The sequence below is a fragment of the Tympanuchus pallidicinctus genome, unplaced genomic scaffold (assembly GCF_026119805.1).
Source record: "Tympanuchus pallidicinctus isolate F22 unplaced genomic scaffold, pur_lepc_1.0 scaffold5, whole genome shotgun sequence".
Taxonomy (NCBI): Eukaryota; Metazoa; Chordata; class Aves; order Galliformes; family Phasianidae; genus Tympanuchus; species Tympanuchus pallidicinctus.
In genome coordinates, this window is record NW_026294769.1 from 72,734,637 (window position 1) to 72,759,659 (window position 25,023).

Here is a 25,023-nt window from a genome sequence, read left to right on the forward strand (position 1 = left end):
TCACTCATATTGACTTTGGCTATGATTACTTCTTGGATTGTTTCTCTGTTAATTTTTCACTAGTGTAGACGATAGCACAAAGGTAGAGTTCATTTGCCAAATACAAATGCTCCATGTCATTTGGGATGCCTGACAGCAGCCAAAAATATCTATGGGGCAGGCAGAAGTAACAGAGGGTTTCTGAGTGACCTACCTCTTTCTGATGAATAGCTTGTAAGTTTCTGCTTTAGAATGCATTACTCTCTGGTCTGAGCTGGCACTATTTACCAGTGGAAATACTTGGTTGTCACAGGCTCCTACTGCCATTTAGCATCCAAACAATTTTTGTGGGGATGGTAGAGGGAGCAGAGGCCATACAGGAGAGCTGTGCCCGTGTGAAACCATGATTGCAGCCAAGTAGGATTGCGTAAGGTGACTAAACTTGCACTAACGACCTGTGTAGAAGCAATTGCATGCTGCCCATGATGTCCACCGACTATTACAGTAGCTGACACCGTGCCAATACCTATGTGCAGATGACCTAATATTGACTGCTGATTATGGTGCCAGGTGACTGGAAAAACTCTTCTGAAAAAAATAATTATATATATATGTGTATATATATATACACACACTAAATTCCAGCCTGACCCCAAACCAGCTGATATCAGCAAGGGTCAGTTTACAATGCTCATTCAACCTAGATGTGGGTCCCATCAATCTGAAATGGAACCACAGCTTCTATCACTTCTGTGAAGGCTGAGATGCAAATGGTTGGACGACTCTGGAGGAACATGAAATCCAAGTGCCTGCTGATGCAGATGGACCACACTTTGCCTGATCTTCAAGTCAGAATCATAGAATCGTTTGAGCTGGAAGGGATCCTTAGAGGTCATCTCGTTCAAATCCCCTGCAATAAACAGAGACACCTACATCTAGATCAGTTTGCTCAGAGCCCCATTCAGCCTGCCCTTTAATGTCTCCAGGGATGGAGCATCCACCACCTCTCTGGGCAATCTGTGCCAGTGTCTCACCACTCTTATCATAGAAAACTTTTTTCTTATATCCAGTCTAAATCTCCCATCTATTAGTTTGAAACCATTTTCCCTTGTCCTGTCACAACAGAGCCTGCTAAAGAATCTGTCCCCTTCTTTCTTAAAGCCCCTATTTAGATACTGAGAGGCCACTCTCAGGTCTCCTTGGAGCCTTCTTTTTTCCAGGCTTAACATCTCCAGCTCTCTCAACCTGTTCTCGTAAAGAAGGTGTTCCATTCATTGGATCTTTTTTTTTTTTGACTTTCCTCTGGATGTGCTCCAACAGGTCTGTTTCTCTCCTGTTCTGAGGACTCTGTATTTGGATGCAAATGTGGACTTCTCATCTTGCAGTTTATATAGACTCCTCTGGACCTTTGTATCAAGACTGTAGAGAGGCTCAAACCTCTTCCAGTTCCATTACTGGGTAAATCTGCAGCAGAACTTCCAGCAAGGGAGGTTGTAATGAGAGAGTTTTTTTTCATAAAACAAATAGGTGAAACCTCCAGGCTTTAACCACCCATTAGTTTAAAGTGTTAGGTAATAACTGTGGCTAAAGAGGCATCGCCATAAGGAAGATCTCATTAATCATTTGTCCTGTTAGTGCTGAGCACATACACCATCTATCCATACTCAGGAAAGATCAGTGTTGCACAATTTGTCCACCATTCATAGAAATTTGATAAGAAAGAGAAAAGCATATTTATCTCAGTTAGCAACAATGAGATGCAAATTAGTGGAATTCTCTTTCCCCACTTACAGACACTTGAGTGTTTTCCTCCAATTACTTGCAAATAGAGTTTTATGCAATTAAGAAGCAGAGCTGAAAGTAATCCCTTTTTCCTCTCCTTAAACTCTCTCTCGGTTTGTTCTGCATGGTACTGAAGATAATCGAAGACCTTTCTCCTTACAACAGGCTTCTGGGTCAGCAGATTATCCTCGCTTAGAGAGACAGATCTGAAGGACATAGAGAGATTAAACAACTTTCTCAGAGCCGTAGAGGAAATGAGAAATGACTTGAAGACCTGAACCTGTTTCTCAGAGGGCTGGCATTGTACGTCAAATCCGTGGAAGGATTTTTGCTTCCTTTATAATTTGCAAAGTGATGATAACAAGCTTCTCCACATGTAGAATTGGAAATTCTGGGACTTGACAATGACTGAAACAGAGATTTCCCCCATGACTGAAAGAAAAATCAATGTCAGTGGTATAGGAAATAGTGATGCTGTGCTAAGTGGCTCTAGTGCTCTCCTACACACTTAGTACATACATCAAGGGCAGGCTTTCTCTGATCATTGAGCATGTGATAGCCAGAAATACAGTGCAAATGAGAACAGCATACTTGCCCAGTCCTGTCTAACCCTTTCTCACTATACCTGAAAATATCTACATAAGTGCTTCTTTGATCTACCAGTTCTTTGTAAAACCCCTGACCTTCTGGCTGAGTTCTGTGTTTGAAGTAAGTTCAAATCGTGGCACAGAGAATTCTACTCTCTGCTGTTGCATAGAGTCATTGAATCATTAAGGTTGGAAAAAACCTCCAAGATCATCTAGTCCAACCATCAACCCATCCCCACCATGCCTCCTAAACTGTGTCCCTCAGTGCCACATCTCCGTGTTTTGTGAACACCTGCATGGACAGTTGATTCCATCACTTCCCTGGGCAGCCTGTGCCAATACCTCATCACTCCTTCTGAGAATAAATTTTTCCTAATATCCAACCTGAATCTCTCCTGGCACAAGTTAAGGTCATTCCCTCATCCTATCACTGTTTCCCGGGAGAAGAGGCTGACTCCCACCTTGCCACAATGTCCTGTGAGGGAGTTGGAGAGAGCGATAGTCTTCCCTGAATTTCCTCTTCTCCAGACTGAACAATCCCATTTCCTTCAGCTTCTCCTTATAAGACTTGTGCTCCGAAACCTCCACAGCTTCACTACCCTTCTCTGGACATGATCCAGGGCCTCAATGTCTTTCTTGTAGTGAGGGGACTAAAACTCGAGGTGCATGATAGATGTTTAAATCCCCTGAGTACATCCCACCTCTTCTTGAAAGAATTACAACTAGAAGTAGAATCAATAACGGGTGCACCCTGTCATACAAGGGTAAGAACCTTGCTCCTGACACAGGAGCGGCAGCCCCTTCATATCACTGCAGGTTTTGAAAAATGTGGCTGTTTCACACTTGGGTGGTGAGGTTGGATTTTAGGAAAATCCAGGAATGATGAGATATTGGAACAGGCTGCCCAGGGAAGTGGTGGAGTCACTGTTCCTGGAGGTGTTTGAAGAAACGCAGGGATGTAGTATTCAAAGCCATGGTTTAGGGGCATGGTGAGGATGGGTTGATGGCTGGAGTAGGTGGTCTTAGAGATCTTTTCTAACCTTGTAATGATTCTATGAATCTATGATATCTGGAGAGCCGGAGGAGCTCCAAGTGTAATCCACGGGCATGACACAACACAGGCATAGATGGTACATGACAGATCCTGGCTGCCACTTGGAGATCTTTGTCTTGCTTATCCTTTCTGCTTCTCCTGCATGTAGGGCCCAGATAACCTAGGAAATCCTGGTACTGCTGCAGTGCCAGGGACATAACACATGAGCCATATGAGTAGACAGCAGATGAGGCCTGGTAGCTGTGGGCTGGCTGTGCCTATTCTAACAATGCCTGCACACAGCTATTGTCTGCAAGGGCACACAACATCAGACCCCTTTGTCTATTTTTGGCCCCCTGGGTTCCGATGGTATGTTTCAAAGTCACTTTCCCAGAAGAGGTTAACCAATATGAGAAGCCAAATGCTTGCAGAACAGGAGGAAAAGCATGTCAGCCTCTGTTTCCCTCTTCCTCAGTACTCAGTGCAAGAACAGATGTGGGTATAGTGCACAATTCCATGGGAATGCATCTGTAAGTTAGCATGAATTAACACCTCCTTGTTATACCAGCTATTAGAGAGAAGAGAGGCTCCTTCTGGCTGGCTTTAGCAGACACCTGGCCTTTCTGTTTGCTTTCCTGATAGTAAGATCCATTACTGCTTCAGTGTGTGCAATTAAAGGCAGAGAGAGAGTTTAGCATTCCCTGGCATGAGCTGGGTGGATGGGTGCAGACGCGCTATGGCAAGGCAGAATGTTCTTGGAGCTGGAGTTTTTCTTGGACATCAGCCCAGGATTTTTTGGAACTGGAGCCAGTTTTGCTGAAAGGTTCATGAACTCTTGAGGACTGGGTCCAGATTTCCTCTGTCAAAGCTTCACACAGGTCTACTGGGGCAGACTTCAGCATAGCATAGCTGTAACTAGGAGAAATTGTGGCCCTGTGGAATTCACTTTTGCTGTATTTTCAACATTGCTGCAGGAGAGATGAGATGGCAGACCACAGAAAGGGGCTGCATCTGGGAATGGTGCTCTTCAGCAGTACGCTATTGAATGGGAATAATACATTCAACATAGAAGACTTGCTAAGTCTGGGGATTTCATCCCCTCTCCTGTGATTTTTAAAGCGTCTATTGCCATCCTTTCCTGCTTTCTCCATTCTTCTCATTCATTATGGCCATGCTTCTCCACAGTAATCAGGACTTGCTTCTTTTAGAGCAGAATGAAGTGTTCACACTGTACTGTGGAGGGTGTAAAGCCAGCTGGGACCCCATCTGAACACACTGTAAGGCTAAGAGTGCTAAATCTAATGCAATCCCATCTATGTTGTCCACAGAGCAAGGTTTTTGGAGTAAAAATACCCAAGTGAAACTTGGTGATTGTTATGGAAGGAAGTGGTTGGTTTATTCCAAAATAGCCTAGGAGTGAACTGTTGTTTACATATCTATGGATCATCAGGAGCTAGGACCCTGGAGATGACTGGAAAGTTGAGTTATATGATGGTAGAGACATATCCAGTGAGATTTGTCCAGAGGTCTCTGCATAATGCCCTTGATATTGATAAGGCTGCTCCAGGGCTGACTCGATGAGATGAAGGACAATACTGTATCAAATCTTTGCTTGTCTACTTCTAGATGAAAGCACAGCTTTATTGAGAATCATCCTTGCTACAGTGTCCTTTCCACCAAATTGTAATTCCCAGTGTACAGTTACTTTGCCTATGATCCTTCAGCTTCAATTCAGAGACACTCTGGACATGTTGCATCTGGCTGGGGAAGATGCAAGGGCTGAAACTAATATCCTTTGAGATCCTCATGGAGATGTCCTTTGAGACCAGGGACAGAGGAATTACTAGACTGGATCAATGAGTTCTTTTTTAAGGTAGCCCAGCACACGTGCCTTGAAATGCTATGGGTAGTCCTACTCTCAAGAGATTATACCAGCAAGGACATATTCCTCCTGACCTCTGCCTGTTGATGGTTGCAACACGCCTTGAAGCATGAACATTTCTCAGCCTTGACAAAACCCCAGAGACTCTGCTTTAAATCATAAATAAAGGAAGTCTGGATTTTCTTGTTTCTCATGTAAAATGGGTTTTCAAAAAGGCCCGAGGCACTCTGGTATATTGGCAGATCTGTAGCATGCTTGTTTGCAAGTGAATCAGCAATGTATGCGGTTGTACAAGTTTTGTGAAGTTTGGACATCATAGCCAACTGTCTTATACATCAGACCTTTATTAGCACTTCCCAAGGTATATTTATTTTTAAATTTCTAAGGTATTTTTCCCATGCTAGGTTAATTGCTAAATGGGGGAAATTAAGTTACACCATTACAGGGAATAATAACCTCACTGCTTCACTTCCATTGAGTATAATGTACTTTATAGTTCAGGCACATACTGAAGTTCTTTGCCAAATTATGGCTTTCCTGAGAAGAAAAAGTGCAGTTTTCTGCATTTTTGCTATGATACGCCTCTTTGCTGGTAATATTGCTTTGACAAATGTGCCTTTCTGCTTTCACTGATTTGATTGATATTATTCTCCAGTTCTAACTGTGTTGGTAGAAATTATTCATTCCAGTAATGAGTTTGATAAACATATTAAGGAATTTTCTTCCAGTGGAATTTTTTAGACAACTCTAAATGATCTATTATACTAAGTTCCCTGGACCTCCATGTTACAGGAGGGCTGTAGAATTTAAATGATAATTCATAGTGAGTGCAGAGGTAGCTGCTGCGGAACCATCAGTAAATATTAATACTGCTATCACAGCCTTCTTTTTCTTCTTGGGAATAAAGGGATTTTTCTTAAGTACCTTATACCTTTTTATGTTAACTTCGTGTTAATCATGTGAGCCATTATATTTTGAACACATGACTCAATGCCTTGCTAGGCTTGTGCCTTAATGAAAGAGCCATTAATCAAACAAATGTGCTTTTGAGAGAGATAGCTTTTTCATTTAAATTAGGATTATCCTATTGTTTGACAGATCCCATTAAGACCATCTACCAAACCCAATCAAAGACCTTCATAAAAATGTGAAATGATATTAATAAGGCAAGGTTTTGTTTTCCTGACTGAACCACAGGGATATAATTAAGTGAACATCAAAACTTATTTTAAGAATTCTTTCAAATAATGTGGCCTATTTTTCTTTTACAGGCTGAGTTGATTCCATTCTGCTGTTGCTCAACATTTCAGTGTGTTAGTATCTGAATTTAAAACAAAACAGACAGTATTTTTCCCAGCCATTTGTCTATTTTCTGTCTGCTGTCTGATGCCAGCTTATGTGCTCCTTCCAGGGAAATGCTTAGCACAAGGAACTCCAGATATTAACATTGTCATAAAGGACTATATTCTTGGAAAAGATTTTCAATAATTTGGATATTCAGTAAAGTCAGACTTTTCCTGGTTGCAAACTGGTCATAGACTCTATAATGTCCTCTCCGTGGCACTGACTGCTCCAGGCCATGGGCAGCAAATCGCTAAGCACTGAGCATATGGGTAACTTGTCCATCATTTGTGGATGTATCTCTTGTTCTGTTAGATATTCTTCCACTTGTGCTTTAGACAGAGCTTTCTGCCAACATTTTCTGTGTGTGTGGAAGTATAGCCCATGTAGGACAGCAACCTCTGCTTGTCTGATCCTCTTAATGGAGGTTGGATGAACACCTTAGGATTAGCAGCTATTAGTTGGTGCTCCTTCAGAGTGTAAAGATGTATAGATTTTCATTGGCTCTCTAATCAAGCCAGCCTTTCAAAAAATTTAAACTAATATGATATACTGCTGAAGGAGGATGCTATTTAATATAAGAATTTAATTTGATATTTTGCTATCGTTATCTTGCTGAGTCTTAATACCCTGGCTCCATGGAGAAAATAGTAATGAGTGATACAAGGAAATGATGAACATAAATCACATATTGCAATATATAAGTTTTTGTTGGTTTGTCTTCAGGTGTGGAAAGCCACATGGTGTCTAGAACGAGCCAATGGCTCAGTAATGGAGGAGGTTTAGGTTGAACATAAGGAAGAACTTCTTCTCTCAGAGAGTGGTCAGGCACTGGAATGTCTGCCCAGGGAGGTGGTGGAGTCGCTGTCCCTGGCAGTGTTCAAGAGGCGTCTGGATGACGTGCTGCGTGATGTGATTTAGTGCTAGTGGTGACAGTGATGATTGGAGATGGTTGGACTGGATGATCTTATGGGTCGTTTCCAACCTTGTGATTCTATGATTCTGTAATGTGTACAACAGCAGTGACAATCAAGAGCAAACAAGAAAGGGACATGTTTCCCGTACTACTGTGTGATGTTCTAGTGCTGGATTGTAGGGGATGAGTTAACGGAAACCATTTGCCTTCCTTTCAAGGACAAAATCAACTAAAACTAGCCACGGTCTCCTTTTTCTTATGATGGCTTTTAATGGGAGGAAATTGCTCCATTCTTGATGCTTTGGCAGAGTTGCAGCTGTACAGGCCTTTGGTTCTCGGTTTCTATCAACTCAAAGCAAGTTTCTGTTCTGCTCTGCAGAAAAGCCATTCAACACATCAGTAAAAGCACTATAAAATCTCTCCAGTCACATCTGAAATGGATGCTAAGCTCCATTATGTGTCCCATAAATATGGGACAGGTTTGTAGGTGAAGAGGTACTTGGCTTTTATTGCAGCCCTGTGGCTGCCATGCCTGCAACATGGAATCATAGAATCATAGAATTGTGTAAGTTGGAAGGGATTTTCAAAGGTCATCTAGCCCAAATCCCCTGCAATGTCCCCGTCTTTCCTGCTGCCTCACCTCAGGCTATGGAATATTCAAGGAAAACAGCGAGATGGGAGGAAAAAGCAGGGAAACATCTTCAGTACCCTGGGGGCACACATAGAACATTGGAAAATGTCCCTTTCACTGTGGTGAAGCTGCAGGGGCTAGTCATTACTGCATGCTGTTGGACCTGATGATCTCCAGTGGTCCTTTCCAACTCCTATGATTCGATGATTCTTCTGCAGAGCATTCACTGGGTGTTTTTTTTTCCCCCACAGCATTGTCAGAAGTGTTAATCTTGGTCTCCACTAACACCTTGTACCTGGCTGCTGCCTCTGCTGCTTTGTTCCAATCAGGGAAGATCCATAATATGCATGTGGGTGACTGTAATATCCAGGGGGATTCTTTTAGATGGGCTTTCTGATTTGAAAGCAGTGAGAGATTTCCTAGCTGTGCAGAAGAGGGCAGCAAAACATAGAGCGAGAGAAAGGAGATCCCCTTGCAAAGCTTGCAAGAGCATTTTTAAAGGTTTTAAAGATGGGTTCATGGGATCTGGGGGTTGCCCAGTTCTGCATATGGAGATGCTCCTGTAGCCTGGTCAAAACTGATAGGGTGAGAATTTTGCTAAAAATCCAAATCAGAACAATTCCAGGGAAAAAGGTGAGGCACTGATGGCTAAAGAGAGTCTCCTTGTTTCTTAAGGGGTGTTAATATTTAAAAGATGGAGAAACTGAGCACTCCATAGGCACTGATGCCTAAGGATCAGCTGCCTCAGAAAATAACATTGCCAGTGAGAAATGTGAATGCCTTAAAGAAGTAGGTGCCCCTTTCATCATGTATGATATGTAGCCAAGAGCTTCCAAACTGCTGATGAATGGGGGGAGATAGGACTGGAAGTTTCAAGTAAAAATCTTGGCAACGTTGGGAACAAACAGTGCCCATATAACAACTGGTATGGAACAAATAAGGAGTGTTGAGGAATGCTGTTACTGTGGCAACCTGGTAATAATAGATAACAGCAGTACAGAGGTGGAAATAGGAGTGAGAACAAGGAAAGTGTTTAGAAACACAAATATGTTAGTAAAAAACCGGAGTAACAAAAAACTTGTCAGAGCATTCGAGCTGAAGCCATGCTACAACAGCATTATGTTGGCAGTGCTTTTTTTGGCAGAAGAATGGCCAGAGACCAACACACTTGAATAAAACTGCAGAGTTTTTGTGCGTGCTGTGTATGAGGAATATTAAGAGTTAAATGAAGACACGTAAATATATAAACATGTTCTTTTTATGTATATATATGTATATATATGCACATATATACGAACAGGGTCTGTTGTGACAGGAAAAAGAGAAATAGTTTCAAATTAAGAGAGAGAAGATTTAGACTGAATATAAGAAAAAATGATTTTATAATAAGGGTAGTGAGGAATTGGAACGGGTTGCTCAGAGAGATGATGGATGTCCTGTCCCTGGACACATTCAAGAGCAGGCTGGATGGGGCTCTGAGCAACCCGATGTAGCTGTAGGTGTTCCTGTTCACTGCAGGGGAGTTGGACTAGATGGCCTTTAAAGGCCTGTTACAACTCAAACAATTCTATGATTCTGTGATTCTCTGATTACTAGAACTGCTATCGACCTAAAGATAACATGAGATGTACATGGAGAGAATAAGGTTGGTGTAGATACACTGCCATTATCCTCTAACCTCTTGAAGACACTTTGCAGAACCAAGTTGTTCACCTCTCTGAAGATATTTCTGGATCACCTGCACATGCTCACATGAATATTATCCAGATTGCTGCCACTGTTTGCCATCACATCAAACAAGGAGTCAAAAACTGCCTTCTCTGGATATTGCAAGAAGCAGTGCCTAATTTTTCCAGTAAGGAGGCCAGAGGACTTCCACTGCAAGGGGAGGGTTGTACAATGAGGCACTGTGAATCACAGTACTTTGAGTACTGTGTTCAGTTTTGGACCTGTCACAAGAAGAGAGACATCGAGGTCCTGGATCATGTCCAGAGAAGGGCAACAAAGCTGTGAGGAGTCTAAAGAACACGAAGGGCAGCTGAGGGAGCTGGGATTGTTTAGTCTGGAGGAGGCGCAGAGGAGGCTTTATAGCTCTCTACAACTGCCTTAAAGGAGGTTGTGGTGAGGTGGAGGTCAGTCTCTTCTCTCCGGTTACTAGTGGCAGGTTAGGAGGTCATGGCTTTAAGTAGCAAAAGGGGAGATTCAGGTGGATATCAGGAAAAATTTCTTCTAGTAAACTATGGTTGGGCACAAGAACACGCTACCCAAGGAGCTTATGAAATCATCGTTCCTGGAGGTGTTCGAGCAAGGTGGCAGTGAGGGACATGGTTAGTAGTTTGGTGGTGATTAGTTGGTGGTTGAACTTGATGATCTCAGAGATGCTTTCCAACCTGAATGATTCTATATTCTATGATTTTATAATCAGCTGAAAAAAAAAAAGGCAACCATTGCTACGCAGTGGGCAAACTTATTGCCCTGGAAGCTGAATGGGATTGGATACTGTGGGAAAAACTCCATTTTGAAAATTGCTATGTAGCAAAAAAAGAAACCCACAAAAACAATGCAAACCCAAACAAAGTAAAATAAAACTTACATGTTTTTTTAAAATAAAGCTCCACATCAAAAACATCAGTGATTGCAGAAACAGTATGATGTGAAGTAATCAGTATTATTCACAGAAAATATGAACTACACTTGATTTCTTTCAAATTTTCAGATGGTCCAAGGAACTATTGCCATAACAGCCAAATACATAAATATAGAATTTAAAGGATAATAATATAAAATTAAGGTGAAATCAAGGAGTGAGAAAGTAAAAATAGATCCCTTTTACTTTACTGAAGCAAAATATTGTATTTTAGCATCAAAATGGAATGAGGAAGTCAAAACAATCCCTATTTCTCCACTTTTACCATCTGAAATGCCACTGAACCCAACAGGTTTCAACACAGCATCTCTGTTTGGATTAAATGCCATTTTCTGGTGAAAAACTATTTTGAGACAAAATTCTCAACTTGCTGTAAAGATGAAACACCTGACGAGTGCCATTTTTGTGACCAGTGGAGTTGCATCTTAAAGGTTCCTTCTAACACAAACCATCTTATAATCCTATGATTCTGTGGTTCTTTGATCCCATGGTTCTGCAGTTCTGTGATACGACCAAAGCCATGGCAGCTTCCCAGCTGAGCAGCCTGTAACATGCATCCCAACTCCTGGGATCGATGATCTTTGGACTATTTTCAATTACTTAGCAGAGAATGTGATCAGACACCAGAAGTGCCATCATATTTAATACCCTGATTCAGCAGACTTGACGGAACAGTGCCTTGCCTGACTCATATCAGCTCAGTGAGCTGCATCCTTGGTATGAAGATTCCAACATGTAATATCACTATTTATTTACTTACTTATTATTTAATGCAGCAATCTGCAGTGCCATTGTTCTAAGAAGAGATTTTTGTTAAAGCTGGATATAGCTGGAGTGGTTAACATTGTTTTTCTGACATACTCATTCGCTATTCAGCCAACATACTGTACTGCAGCATTTGCAAGCAAGGTGGGAAGGGCTGCCATTTCAGCAACAGTAATATATAAGTGCTGTCGTTATTAATAACAGTCTATATTTCATTACTGCTTGGAGGCCGGAAACAAGATTAGTGGCTCATTATGTGAAGCCCTAGGTAAATACACAGACATAGAGAATTTTGCAAAGTAGCCCTTATCTATACCAACAAGATGAACCAAGGGACAATGTGAGAAAATTTTATTACTTTCAATATACAGGAGGAGAAAATTTTAGGTTAGGCATGGTTATGAATAATCTGGCCCTAAAAGACAATGCAATCTGGTCTCTTCTGGGGGATCAATAATCTGGTAAAGTTCAGTGTGTTATAGAGTGTTTCAATATAGAGTGTTTCAAGACCATTACTTTAGGATAATGTCAAACCTCCCACAACAACCCTCACCACTACAAGCACCTAAAAAACAAGCAGCTCACTGGGACATGTCATTCATGATGAGCTGATTATATGTAGTCTTGAGACACCATTAGAATCACAAGGAATCACCTTAGAAATACTGTGGAATCACCTTAGAATCACTTTAGAGTGACCCTGGAGTCACCTTAAAACCTCTGTGGAATCACTGTGAAATTAAATTAAAATTGCTCTACAATCAAATTACAATCATCTTAGAATTACCACTGAATTACTTTTGAATCATTGTGAAATCATATACCATTACCTTATTATTTACATGGAATCAACTTCCAATATCCATGGAATCACCTTGGAATCACTGTGGAATCACCTGGAGTCACTTTGAAATGGTGTCAGAATAACCTCTGAATAATCAAGGAATGAGATTAGAATAAATTTGAAATGACCTTAGAAACACCTTGGAATCACCTCAGTATTTCCATGGAATCACCTTAGCAGCTTAGAATCATTTTAGGGTCATGTAGAATCACCCTAGAATCACTATGTGGAATCACTGTGCTGTAGAATGACCCTAGAATCACCTTAGAATCAATGTGGAATCATCTTAGAATCAACATGGAGTTACCATGGAGTTACCTTAGAATTTCTGGGATGCAATTCCCTTATCCCTAGGGTGAAATTACAGAAGTTGATGTCTTCTCTTACTTTTAGGAAACTGTAAAAGAGGAACTGATGATGCAGCAGAGCCATTGCTCAGCATCTACTCTTCTTTACCCTAGAATTATAAAGTCCAGAAAAACTTTTGTGCAGTTGGCCCCAACTATAGCCAATATGATTCCAAAACAATGACAAGGGTTTGAAATTTCTGCTGCCCTTAGATAAACAGGGACATGTTTAGGGACGGAGACTGGGAGAAGCTCACTGAGTTTAGAGCTGGGCAAAAATTAATCTCTATGTAGTTCTTGTTCTGCTTAGAGATAAATCAAAGATAACTCAAGGCTTCTTAGCAGGAGAGGGAACCAGAAGGATGGAGCGGAGCTTCCTCCACTGAGGGAAAAGAGAAGCAATGTCCCAGACAGTGAGTGGGGACTAACAAGGACATACACTTTATTTTAGTGAAAGAGAAGAGGTGGAGGAGAAAAGCAAAGGCTTGGGAGGCAGTGGGAGATGAAGCTGCCACAATTCCCATCACTCCTTTTTTCATTTAGGACCTAAAAAGCCATGGTTTTGCTGTATACCCAGAGAATGAAACCCCATCGTTCCATCTTCCACAAACATAATTTAAGAAAATGGAAACTTTCAAATTGTCAAAGGGTAACGGATACTTACAGAAAAGAGGAATCAAGGTATGGTTTGTAATGTTGCTCATCCTGGACCAATGATGAAAACAGATGTTCTCGAAGCATTCATTAAACTAAAGTTTCTGCAAAGCAGCCCAGAGATAGGGAGAATGAAAAGAAATTGCCTTCATTTTATTTTTGCTAGAATCTCTTGCTAAAAAATCCACCGAGATCCAGTTTCCAGTTCTGATGTTTTTTTCTTTAACAAATGAATGGTGATATTTTGTTTTCTGTTGAGCTTGGGGAATCAGTGCAAAAAGCAAAGCTAATTTAACTAGCTGGGACAAAGTAGCAAGTTTATTCCCTAACAAATAAAACAAAATATTCAAGCCTATGGCTGGTAGCAATAGTTCATGAGGACTTGAATTCTGGTATAGTCTCTGGAGAAAAAATTTTTCTGAAGAAACGAAAAATAGCAACAGGCAAGAATTTCCTCTCTGCAGAGGAACAGCATTCAATCAGTTTTAGTAGATAAAATGTTTTCTTAACTCCTACGGCATTTCACCATTGATGAACTTTTCCAAAATAGAGATAGCTAAAATATTATCCCTTTCCCACCAGTCTTTTTGGCTTATATTCTGGCTTTGTTGCAGATGTGACCCTGGCATTTTAAATTTATAATCTCACCTCTCCACCATCCAGGCTAAGATGATTAATCAACATAGCTGCCACATGTAATTGCAGTAAGGAATATCTCATACCCTCACATTTTGTTTTGATGTATTTAGCTATCATTTCGAAACATGGATCCAAAAGAAGACAAATATTGTTAATCTACCCAATGTTTTCATTTAACTAAAGAACAGACGTGAATGATCTAAGGATATCTCAGCTTTGTCTCTTAATTAAGACCATGGGAATAGTGCAGAATGCTTTTCTATCAGGTTGCCTTTTCGAAGTTATTTGTGATTATTAAAGACCAGATGATGGCTGTACGAATGGCTGATGATTATGAAAATCAACACATACTGGTTGCCAGTAAAGAGATGTTCACAATCTTCCTCTAGTTTTTCTGTTTTCTAGAGGGAATGGACAAATGTATACAAAGCGAAAATTTTATTCCATTATTTTTCTGAAGTAATAACCCCGTAAGTTATCACAGAGAGCTTCAAAATACATTTTCATGATAACCCAGGCACTAGTGCCTGGAGAATCACATGTCCTCACATTGTCTGTTTTCAGCTACATAAAACACAGAGCTTTTCCCAAATCCACAGCAAGTACAGTCACCCAAACCAGGACTTCTTGTCAGGAATGGACTGTGGGCAAGAACCCTTTTGGCGCAATGCCTTCAGCTTACAATCCCAGCAACAAACATTATGTCCTACCTACCTTATTCTTAGAATACTTCAAATTATTTTGATTATTATTTTTTTTTTTTGAAATGTTCAACTTGTGGAAAAATTAAGAACCATAGAAGTGCCAAAAAGAAGAATGAATCCACATCTACGTGACAGACTTTTTATCACAAGTAGAAGAGAAGGAAACTTGGCAGAGACCCCAGACATCAGTCTAAAGGTTGAGCTACTAATGAGAAAAAAATGCTTAGACCAGTGATGTGCACCTGCCTGAAGATAATCTGGCAGTCTGGAGAAAATATGGGTATTTATTAAAAAAAGAAAAAAAATGAAAAAAAAAAAAAGGAAGCGCTCATCCAACTGAATGCTATGAAAGCATCTAATCTAACATTCCTGGAGACGGAACATATATTTCAATAGCGTATGATTCCACTGCACTACAGATTTATCTCCATGCTTTCCAGAGGAGATGCCAAATCTTTATTGACTGTGGACTGTGTTTTTTTTCTCAGTGCTAGAGGAAAGATAGTCAGGTGAGGATATAAAAGCATGTCTGGTTCTGTAACAAAAGCGGAACAAGCTGTGGTGCAATGAGGATACTATGCGATAGCAAGCTCATGCCTGCTGTCCTTACTCATGGAGAAAGTCCTTCATGCATAAGTCATGTTATTTTACTCACTCTGTAATTTATCTTATTGTCATACTGACCACCAGCAGTACTTCATTAGAGTGTTCAGATCTGGTCCTCTCCTGAACCTTACTGGCTTTGTCCCTTTTTACATGGAGATACTCAGGAAAATGCCTGCCTTATTTCTTCAGTCTCATCTTTCCCATGTTGCCTACAGCCTCCACAAGTCATCTAAGGTCCTTTTTTTTCAAGTATACATATCTTGGAAGTCCATGTGTTCTATTTGCAATTTCCCAACAGTGAAGCTGTAAAGCAGAAAGACCTGAAGGCTGAAGATGCATTCTGTTTCTTTTCTATCCAGTCTTTCTTTCTGAGGGGCTCTTAGGCTTGTCTTCAAGCAATTGGGATCAAAATCCAGTGGCTGCAGCTTGTAACTACCTAATCACAATCACAGTGCAGTGAGTGAGGCAAAGAGCACGTAAAGAAGATGAAGTCAGTGCTTTGTTACTGGTCAAAAACTTACCAAAGGTTGTCCAGAAAGGCTATGAGTCTCCGTCCTTGGAGATCTTCAAAACTTGGCCTGGCAACCTTCACTAGCTGACCTTGCTTTGATCAGGTGGTTGGCCTCTGCCAACCTCAATAACTCTGTGATCATCCCATAAAAACATCCCAAAATCTTTTAAAGCAGAGATCCTTATGCCTGAAGCTTGAAGTGAGTAAATAAAGGTTTCATCTAATATCCTTAAATTTCCAAAAGCTTTCTTTTTTCTGTTTTTCTTAAACAGACATTAAATGGGTTAGGACCATAATAATACATGAATATTCCTGTCATTCCCTTGTGTACAGTGAATACAAGGTAGCTTATCTTCAGAGATAAATGATCTGAGGTCTTTTCATTCAGTAAATTCACAGAAGATTGAACTTTTCAGCCCCTGCAGCACTTTTCTCCTATAGCTGCAACTAAATCAGTACCCTGGTGTGCAAGCACAGACACTACTTAACAGACTAGGCTTTGTTTTAGAGGAGCACTGCAAGTTGCTTTGAAGTTTTCTTGTTACTGCTGGCATGTCAACATAGTCAAATTCCAGTTAAGACTTTGTCTAAAAAGAAAGGAGCAAATACACAGACAAAAAAATTCCACAGCCGGATAGTATCCTTCCTTCCTTGTCAAGTATTCCTTGTATTCTTATATATGCTGCCAAAAAAGCTATCACATATTTTTATTTGGAGGAAAAAAATTACAAAGTGGAGACAGGTATTCTTCTTCCATATCTGTGGTTAATAACCTCTTTCTTCATCATCACATTGTTGTGGCAACACACAGAGGAAGGACTTGTTCTCTGTTTGCTTCTCTCCCTTTGCTTTCTTTTGAAATACTGAATTAGTTTATCCTTGACGACCACATTTTATTTCAGGATAAATTTGGACTCTAAGTCCCTTTCCATCACTGATGGTAAATGTACTGCCATTGCTGGACATGAATTGCATCATACAACTACTTTCAGGGAATTCTACAGTCAATAATCATCTATCATCCTGGCAAAGCCTCAGCACTTACATCTCTGTTAACTGCAGCTGTTGTAGAAAAATGCAGTAGAAAAATGAGCTTGCTGAGAAGGTTCAATTCATTTTTTGACGGACTTTTAAGATGAGAGTATAAAAAGAGAAGCACAATTTGTGGTACCAGGAAAGAGCAGAAAGCGCTCCTCAGAATTTTTAAGTGGAAAATGGGATTCTATTAGTCTGAATAGGCCAGAGATTCTACTAGGACTTTACAAGTAGCATCACACTCTGCTATGGGAAGCTTCTTGTTTTAGTGGTAAACATGTCTCTGTGATAATTTGTCATAGTGCTCCATCAATAAGGAGGACAGTGGGGGGTCACTGAGAGCCCTGCTTTGATTTGCCAGAACTGAGAGTCCACAATGATGTCGAGTTGCTCAGGTGAGAAACCAGTGATCTCACTTGGGCTTATTTCCTGTCAATTCAAGGTATATAAAGTAGATCTAGTTGTCATGGAAAATGATGAACTGATGAAATGAAGGACTGATGATGTCTCTGCACAGTGTAGAGAGCCTTTAGGAGAAAAATACTTTTCTAGTTTCTTGTCCTTCCACAGCTACCCACTACTTCCCCTAGCACTGGTGTGATTGAGGCACTCATTCAGCAAGCACATCAGTTTCTTGGACTTTGTGTTATTAAACATGGGCCCTATCTTCAAGTAGGAGAAGTACTAAAATCACAGTAGACAACAAACTAAATGATGGATATATTGGATAAGTATTACTTTTTCAATGATTTGTCCTTTTTCTCCATCATAAATACTGCGCTCACTATACACTGAAGTAAGATACCAGGAGCTCAGATCTGGATTTGTAGGAATATGTCTGAGTCCTTCCAAGGCTGTGAACAGGTAGCCAAGAAGTACTGTGGAGCCAGCGTACAAGATTTGTGCTGTGTGGGACTGATGCCTACACCCTTCCTGCTCCTGATGTCGCATATCCTACAGTAGGATTTCCTACAAAATAACCACAAAACACAATGCATTTTGAAAGTTTGCCGTCTCTGGAGCAATGGGAATGAACATTCAGTAAATTGAAATGTCTCTAGTATGACACTCATCAAGTATCTGGTGTCTGAAGTGTTTGATGTATGGCATGGTGTATTCAACATTTTATTAAATGCTAACCATTCCTAACACGAATGTCTGTCATTGGTAGTTATCTTTTCTTAAGAAATTATTCTCCACTTTAAATTCCAACAGAAATTGAAAGATTTGGAGTTAGGAGAGACATTTCCTTTTATGAAAATGCTGTTACTGACAATCCTTAAAGGTAGGATCAAGGGATTTAATACATGTAATTTAGTTTTTATTACTGCTTAGAACTGGAGCTACTTCGGAGTGAAATGGGTACGTGCTGTTGGAAAGTGCTACTGTAAATCTGTCCCCATCTGATGAAATCTGCCCCAGAGAGATAATTTAGAACAGTGTTTTGAAATAGGAGGATAAATCTAGACAGTGGTGTGCAAGAGCCCTGTGTGTCTGTGCACTTTTCTTCTTTAACATGGTCGGTCACAGCCTTCCTCTTATTCTTAATGTCTAGGTGAATTTTTGGGACCCATTCTCTGTGACACCTTTCTAAAGAAAATTGATTAATTAACACATTTATTAAGTGTTCCTGCTACACTGCACATTCTCAGTAATGGGTCTTTGTTGTGCAGAGGAAAGATAGGCCCTGTTCCAAGGCATTCCTTCAAAGCACATTCATAAATTTAAACTGCATTTGTTGAAGGCTGCAGTTCTCATGCAGACAAGAATAACATTCTCCTTGTTCTTTTCCTATTAAAAGACAACTTTTTCTATTGATACAATATCATATCGTTGGCAAAATCACAAAGTTATTAAATTATCCACCTCATCTGCAGCATTTTGAAGAGTATTTTTATCATAGATCCAACACTTGGTCTTGCCATGTAATAGACAGTAATAACCAGTGCAGACATGGGTAAGAACATCCACAGAATAATAGAATCAAGGGATGATTTAAGTTGGTAGAGGCCTTACACATTACCTTTACTTTGTGTCCTACCATTTCAAAATACTGGAATGAACTGGAGGGGATTATGTGACACTGGTGCCTTTTGTCCCTTTCTGCACTGCTTCCTGATCGTGTTCTGCTGCTTTCTGCATTTTTCCTCAGAAGAATAAAATACTTGCCTGCTAACAGATTGCTAAAAGATGCCTGATTTTTGACACTGATATGATTTTTTTTTTGAGCAAAAACATATCGAGATCATTGCTTATTTATAAAGTTCATGCTATATGCCAAGAATTAAGTCTCTAAGTGTTATATTAATTGAAAGAACATGTACAAAGTCTCAAGGTGGAGAGAAGTTGCGAAGATTTCACATGGCTTTATAATCATTCAGACTTCTCTTAAATGATTTGCAGTCACTCTTTTCGGAAAGATATTCAACTTTGACTTAGGGCCTCAAATATTGGACAATTTTCCTTTGTCCCATCATGCTAATCTCCAGTAGCTAATTGTCCTCTGTTAAAGTAAGTATCTCAAATCATAGAATCATAGAATCACTGAGGTTGGAAGGGCCACTAAGATCATCTAGTCCAATTGTCAATGCATCACCACCATACCCACAAAACCATGTCCCTCAATACCACATCTCCATGTTTCACACCTCCAGGGATGGTGACTCCACCACTTCCTTGGCAGCTTGTGCCAATACCTCTCCACTCTTTCAGAGAAGAATTATTTCTAAATATTCTTCCTGAGCCTTGCTTCTGGTTCAAATGCTGTAGATTTCCAGATACAAACTATTATCTAGATCTTTATATGATTGAGAAATGTCCCCCAGCAGAAATTTTCTGGCAGGGCAAGAGGTTGAAGATCATCATAAAGTCTCTTTTTCCAAATGAAAAATGAAATAGCCTTTTCACTTGTCTTGCCTCAAGTCTTGTCAGTCTGTTTTATCTCTCCCACTAATAGCAGAAGGGATTGCAAAGGATTGTAGTAGCTACAAACTGGAAGTTATCTCAACATTCAAGGAAAATGAAGCAGGCAATGCCAATTGCACAGTGATGAGAATGTTGTCTTTGGGCTTAGTGTTACCACCATGCAGTCACGAGCTTTAGTAACATGAGTTTCTTCTTTTGCAGAAGGTTTAGAAAATGAAGAAGTTTCCTGGTTTGAGAAATTTTATTTCTACAAGCACAGAATCTCATACAATGGGCCACAGATTTAAGTCACTTTGTTATTGCATAAAAAATGGGATGTAAATAAAAAGATGCTTAACATTGTGCCTTAGAAAACAGGAATCCATCCCTTTTTCTAAGGAGAACTAGAGAGAGAACTTTGTATCACACAAAGCAACTAATAAGCAGTGAAATCCTTCCTGCCCTAAAAGCTGCTGCATTTCTACAGTTGAGCTCATAGGTTGTCAGAAATAATATTCAGCAGTTTTACCATCTTTGCGCCTCATCCCTAATGCATTCATTGCTTCATTGCCTCTCAGATAACGATGTGCTCTGACTGCCCTTGTAGGCAGGAGGGGATGGCTGGCACCACCTCAGAGCTGAGCTGCTGGCTGTGTAGCAGCAGTAAGATTATGAAAGTTGAACCCAATGAATGGTTTCCTTCAGCCAGCTCAGAAGCAGGTAGGAATGTAATTGAACAAGAGTAATTGTGTATTTATTGATCCCATCAAGGTCTCCACCTTCCTTGAAGGCAAGGAAAGTAATGAGCCTGAAGGAGCATTTGAATACCTGTATTATTGAAATCATGGAACACCTAGCACTGAAATGTTTGATCCTTGCTACCTGTGCATATCTGCTCCTCACTTTGGTATGGAATAGCAGCAGCAGAGAATTACTGGGCTGCATGGTTGGAGGCTGTATGCCTATATAAAAGACTCCCACTTACAGCCCCTTTATGCTAGGACGTGAGAATCTTGAGGGTTTGATGGTAACTGGAGGTGGACATTACAAATGACGGGTAAAAAGATCACCAGGTCATGTACAGTTGCTTGTACATATTGCAATCATATGAAAAAACAATGGCTATACCATCTAGGCTGGAAAAGTCACAACCAAAGTGCCACAGCTGATTTGAAGTGATCGCACTTTGAAATGAAAACTCATTCCTGATGTGCCATTTATTTCCTGGCTGCTCCTAGTTATAGTTTGTTAATTTAGCTGTCATCATGCATCTTAGCACTTGGCTCTCATTTAGCACTTTTGGTCTAAAAATTCTAGAATATTTGATGAATAGCAGTGAAACACATCTGTTCTCTTTCCCTTGCAGAGATAGTTACTGAAGGAGCACCTTTGCTTCTTAGTCATGTGCTTGTGATTTGTTAAATCGTTTCGTCTAGACTTGATTTCATGTCACAGATGGTAACAGTAAGTGGAAGATTTCTAAAGACTTAGGAAGGTACAAGAAATTTCACAGGTTTGCTGCATCTTGTCCTTTAAAAAGCCTCCTGTAAAACAGTGTCACCTTCCACATCACCATGCTCTGTGCCTGTAATCTATGTCACCTTAGCTGGAAAGCTCACTGTGTTAGAGATCAGCTCTAGATTTCTCCAGTACCTACCCCCTTGTCTGTATCTGGCACAATGAGATTCCTTTGGCATAGGTAATTTCACAGAATCACCCGGGTTGGAAGGGACCTCAAGGATCATGTAGTTCCAACCCCCCAGCCTAGCAGGGCCACCAAACGTACACAATCAGATCAGGTTGCCCAGGACCCCGTCCAACCTGGCCTTGAACACGTCCAAGGACGGGGCATCCACAACCTCCCTGGGAAGCTTGTTCCAGGGCCTAACCACTCTCCTTGTAAAGAACTTCCCCCTAACATCCAACCTAAATCTTCCCTCCTTCAACTTGGATTCATAATTTCCTACACTCTGCTTCTGTCCAACATACCATCTGAGCATAGTCCATATAAAGACAAAGGAATAGACAATCCTTTGAAGCTGCATGGATTTCTTCTGCATGAGCCTCAAAATACTTCAAATAAGACAGATATTCTTCACTCTTCATAGAATCACAGCGGTTGGAAGGGACCTCAAGAGATCATTGAGTCCAACCCCCCTGCTAAAGCAGGTACCCTACAATAGATTGTACAGATAGGCGTCCAGATAAGTACTGAATCTCTGTAATAGAAGTAGACTCCATAGTTTCTCTGGGCAGCCTGTTCCAGTGCTCCATCACCTTTACCGTAAAGGAGTTCTTCCACTTGTTAGTATGGAACTTCCTATGTACACGTTTTAGGCCATTACTAAAGGCCTTGTCCTATTGCTACAGACCACCAATAAGAGCCTGGCCCCTTCCACTTGCCTCCCACTTCCCTTTAGATATTTATAAGGACTTATCAGATCCCCTCTTTGTCTTCTTTTCCTCAGGCTGAACAGATAGATGTTACTCAGCTTTTCCTCATACAGAAGATGCTCCAGGCCCTTTATAATCTTTGTGGCCTTCTGCTAGACTACTTCTGGGAGATCTCTGTCTTTCCTGAACTGGGGAGCCTAGTATTCTAAATGTGGCCTCACGAGGGCAGGTAGAGGGGGAGGATCATAGAATCATAGAATCCGTAGAATTGGAAGGTACCTTTAGAGGTCACCTCGTCCAACTCCCCTGCAATGAACAGGGACGTGCACAGCTCAGATTGTTCAGGGCCCATAAGATGCCTCCAAGTATGTCTTAGAAGAATTCAAAGTTTGCTCTCCTGAAGTCAAGGGTAGCAATCCTACTTATTGCTTTGCTTCTTCCACACAAGATCTTGAACCTCAAGATCACTGCATCTCAAGCTACCCCCAAACATCACATCCCCAAGCAGCCCTTTCTTGTTAGTAAAAACAAGGCCAAGCAGCACACCCCTCCTTGTTAGCTCCTCCATCACCTCTGTCAGAAAGTTATCATTTACACATTGCAGGAACTGTCTGAATCTTGTGCGCCTGTCTGTATTGCTTATCCAACAAATGCAAGGATTGCTGAAATCCCCTGGGAAGAACCAGTGCCAAGGATCAATATCCATTTCTTATTTCATCCTGTGAATCTTTGACACGGACAGGGATGTCACATATATATTGCAAAGTGGTCTCTTAGCTACTGATGTGAAATTGGTAGTTGATCATTGGCCACTGCCCATGCACTGAGGTTCTGAGACATGCAATTTCATCTCTTCCAGTGTTATAAATGGTGAAATTATCCACTCCTGCGCTTTAGCAATGGGAAACTAAGAATAACAGACCAGCATATATTCTAAGCCATGATCTGCACTTCCTTTTCCTTTATAAAACTGACTAAACTTCTTGAGGTTGTAGCATTTTGAAGTGGTATTGCTTCCTAAGTTAAAAATAAAAATTCTTCAAGTAACTGAAAAAAGACACATAGTTTTTCCAAGAGTGATTAGTTTTTGAATTTTTTTCCCCTCCTCTTGCCTGATATTGACATTTCAATTTATGCTAATTTATAACACTTGAAAAGCCAAAGTAAACCACTCTGGCGGAACTGAAGAGAGGATGGGTGTAAGGAAATTAAAATTATAAAGTTGATGTCTGTGCTATGATAGCATTTGAGACACAAAGCATTTGCAATCACTGTAGCATGCATCTAGTCTGTATGATACTTAATTAGTTTTTCAACAAGTGGTATGAAATCCTTTGAAAATTTGTGGACCTTTGTTTACTGCCAACCAGCCTCCTCATGTCCACACAATAAATAATCATAGAGATGGGGCCATCTGGAAACCTGAAAGAAGGATATTTTTCAAATCTTGATAAAGAAGGATCTAAAAACAAAAAAAGAAAACAGGAAAGAAGGGAAAAAAAAAAAGGTATGAAACTTTCTCTCCCAGTTATTCTGGATAGAATTGTAGAAAGTGTCTTCCTATCACTGGTTTTCTCTGTTAACTTTCATTTTCTATGGTACAAAAAAAAAGTTTGCATGAAGAAGCAAAAAAGCTGAAAGAGGTGATCTGAAGATTGTTGCCCAGGAGGCCATAGTAAATGTTCTGAAATTAGATCTGAATAAGAAGTGACCATAGACAATCAATTTGAAAGCAATCACAGCCCCTGGAATTAAAATCCTTGAGAAGAATTACTTTGAGATACTGATAATGAGATACAAAGAACAGAGATACAGCACAAGTCAAGTCCAGGCTGGTTCATCCCAAATTTGTTCCAGAATATATTAACATACTGATAAAATTTCATTCCTATCAGTGCTAGTTTAAACACTGAAACAGGGTGCCCAGATAGGCAGTAGAGATGCCCTGGAGATACAAAAAAAAAAAAAAAAAAAAAATATTTTTTTAAAAAAATAGGACTAGACTCTGAGCAATTTGTTATAATGTCAAAGCCTTTTTTTTTTTTTTTTTTTTTTGAGCAGGAAGTTCAAGAGGATTTATTCAGGTTATTTTTTCTTAAATTTTGTTATAATTCTGGCGTCTATGTACACACTTCTTGAAACAGAATGCACTGCAGATGGCTTGTTTTAATTCAGACAGGAAACAGATAAACAAGAGTTGGAGAAGAAAGCTAAATTTGTTTAAATAAGTGGGAGCATGCAGGTGTGAGGACAGTGGTCTATAAGGATGTGAGTGGAACAGAAAGAAAGACCCTTTGTCAAGCTGACTGACATAAAAGCCCACAGCAAAACAGGTGAATAAAGGGACTGAGGGAAAGATCTCAGTGTTTGCACTTCAAAAATTATTTTCTTTTATTTCTTTGCATAGCCTTTTTATTAACATTCTGTATTTCTTGGCATGGGACAGTGTGGATGTCAGGTGCATCCAGACAGCAGAGAATGAATTAAAAGAGGGAAAAAATCCACCAAAAACCATTGCAAGTGAAGATTGTAGCTCTGTCAGAGGAAGCCCTAAACTGGAAAATCATTCCTGTATGCTGGCCTAGACCTCAATAACTGTTCTCAAATTATACTGGGTCTTGTTCAACTAATATTTGGTTTGAATGGTGTATGGGTCTGGAGCTGATCTGTTGTAAAAGGCATTTTGAACTTCAGAACATTTTCTTGCAGTCATACCCCAGCCAGAACTTAAAAAAAAATCCACAGAAAAGCCCTGAGATGGTGATGACAATGCTCTTGTTGCAGCACAAGCAATGGATTTAAGGCAGGAATCTCTGGCCAAG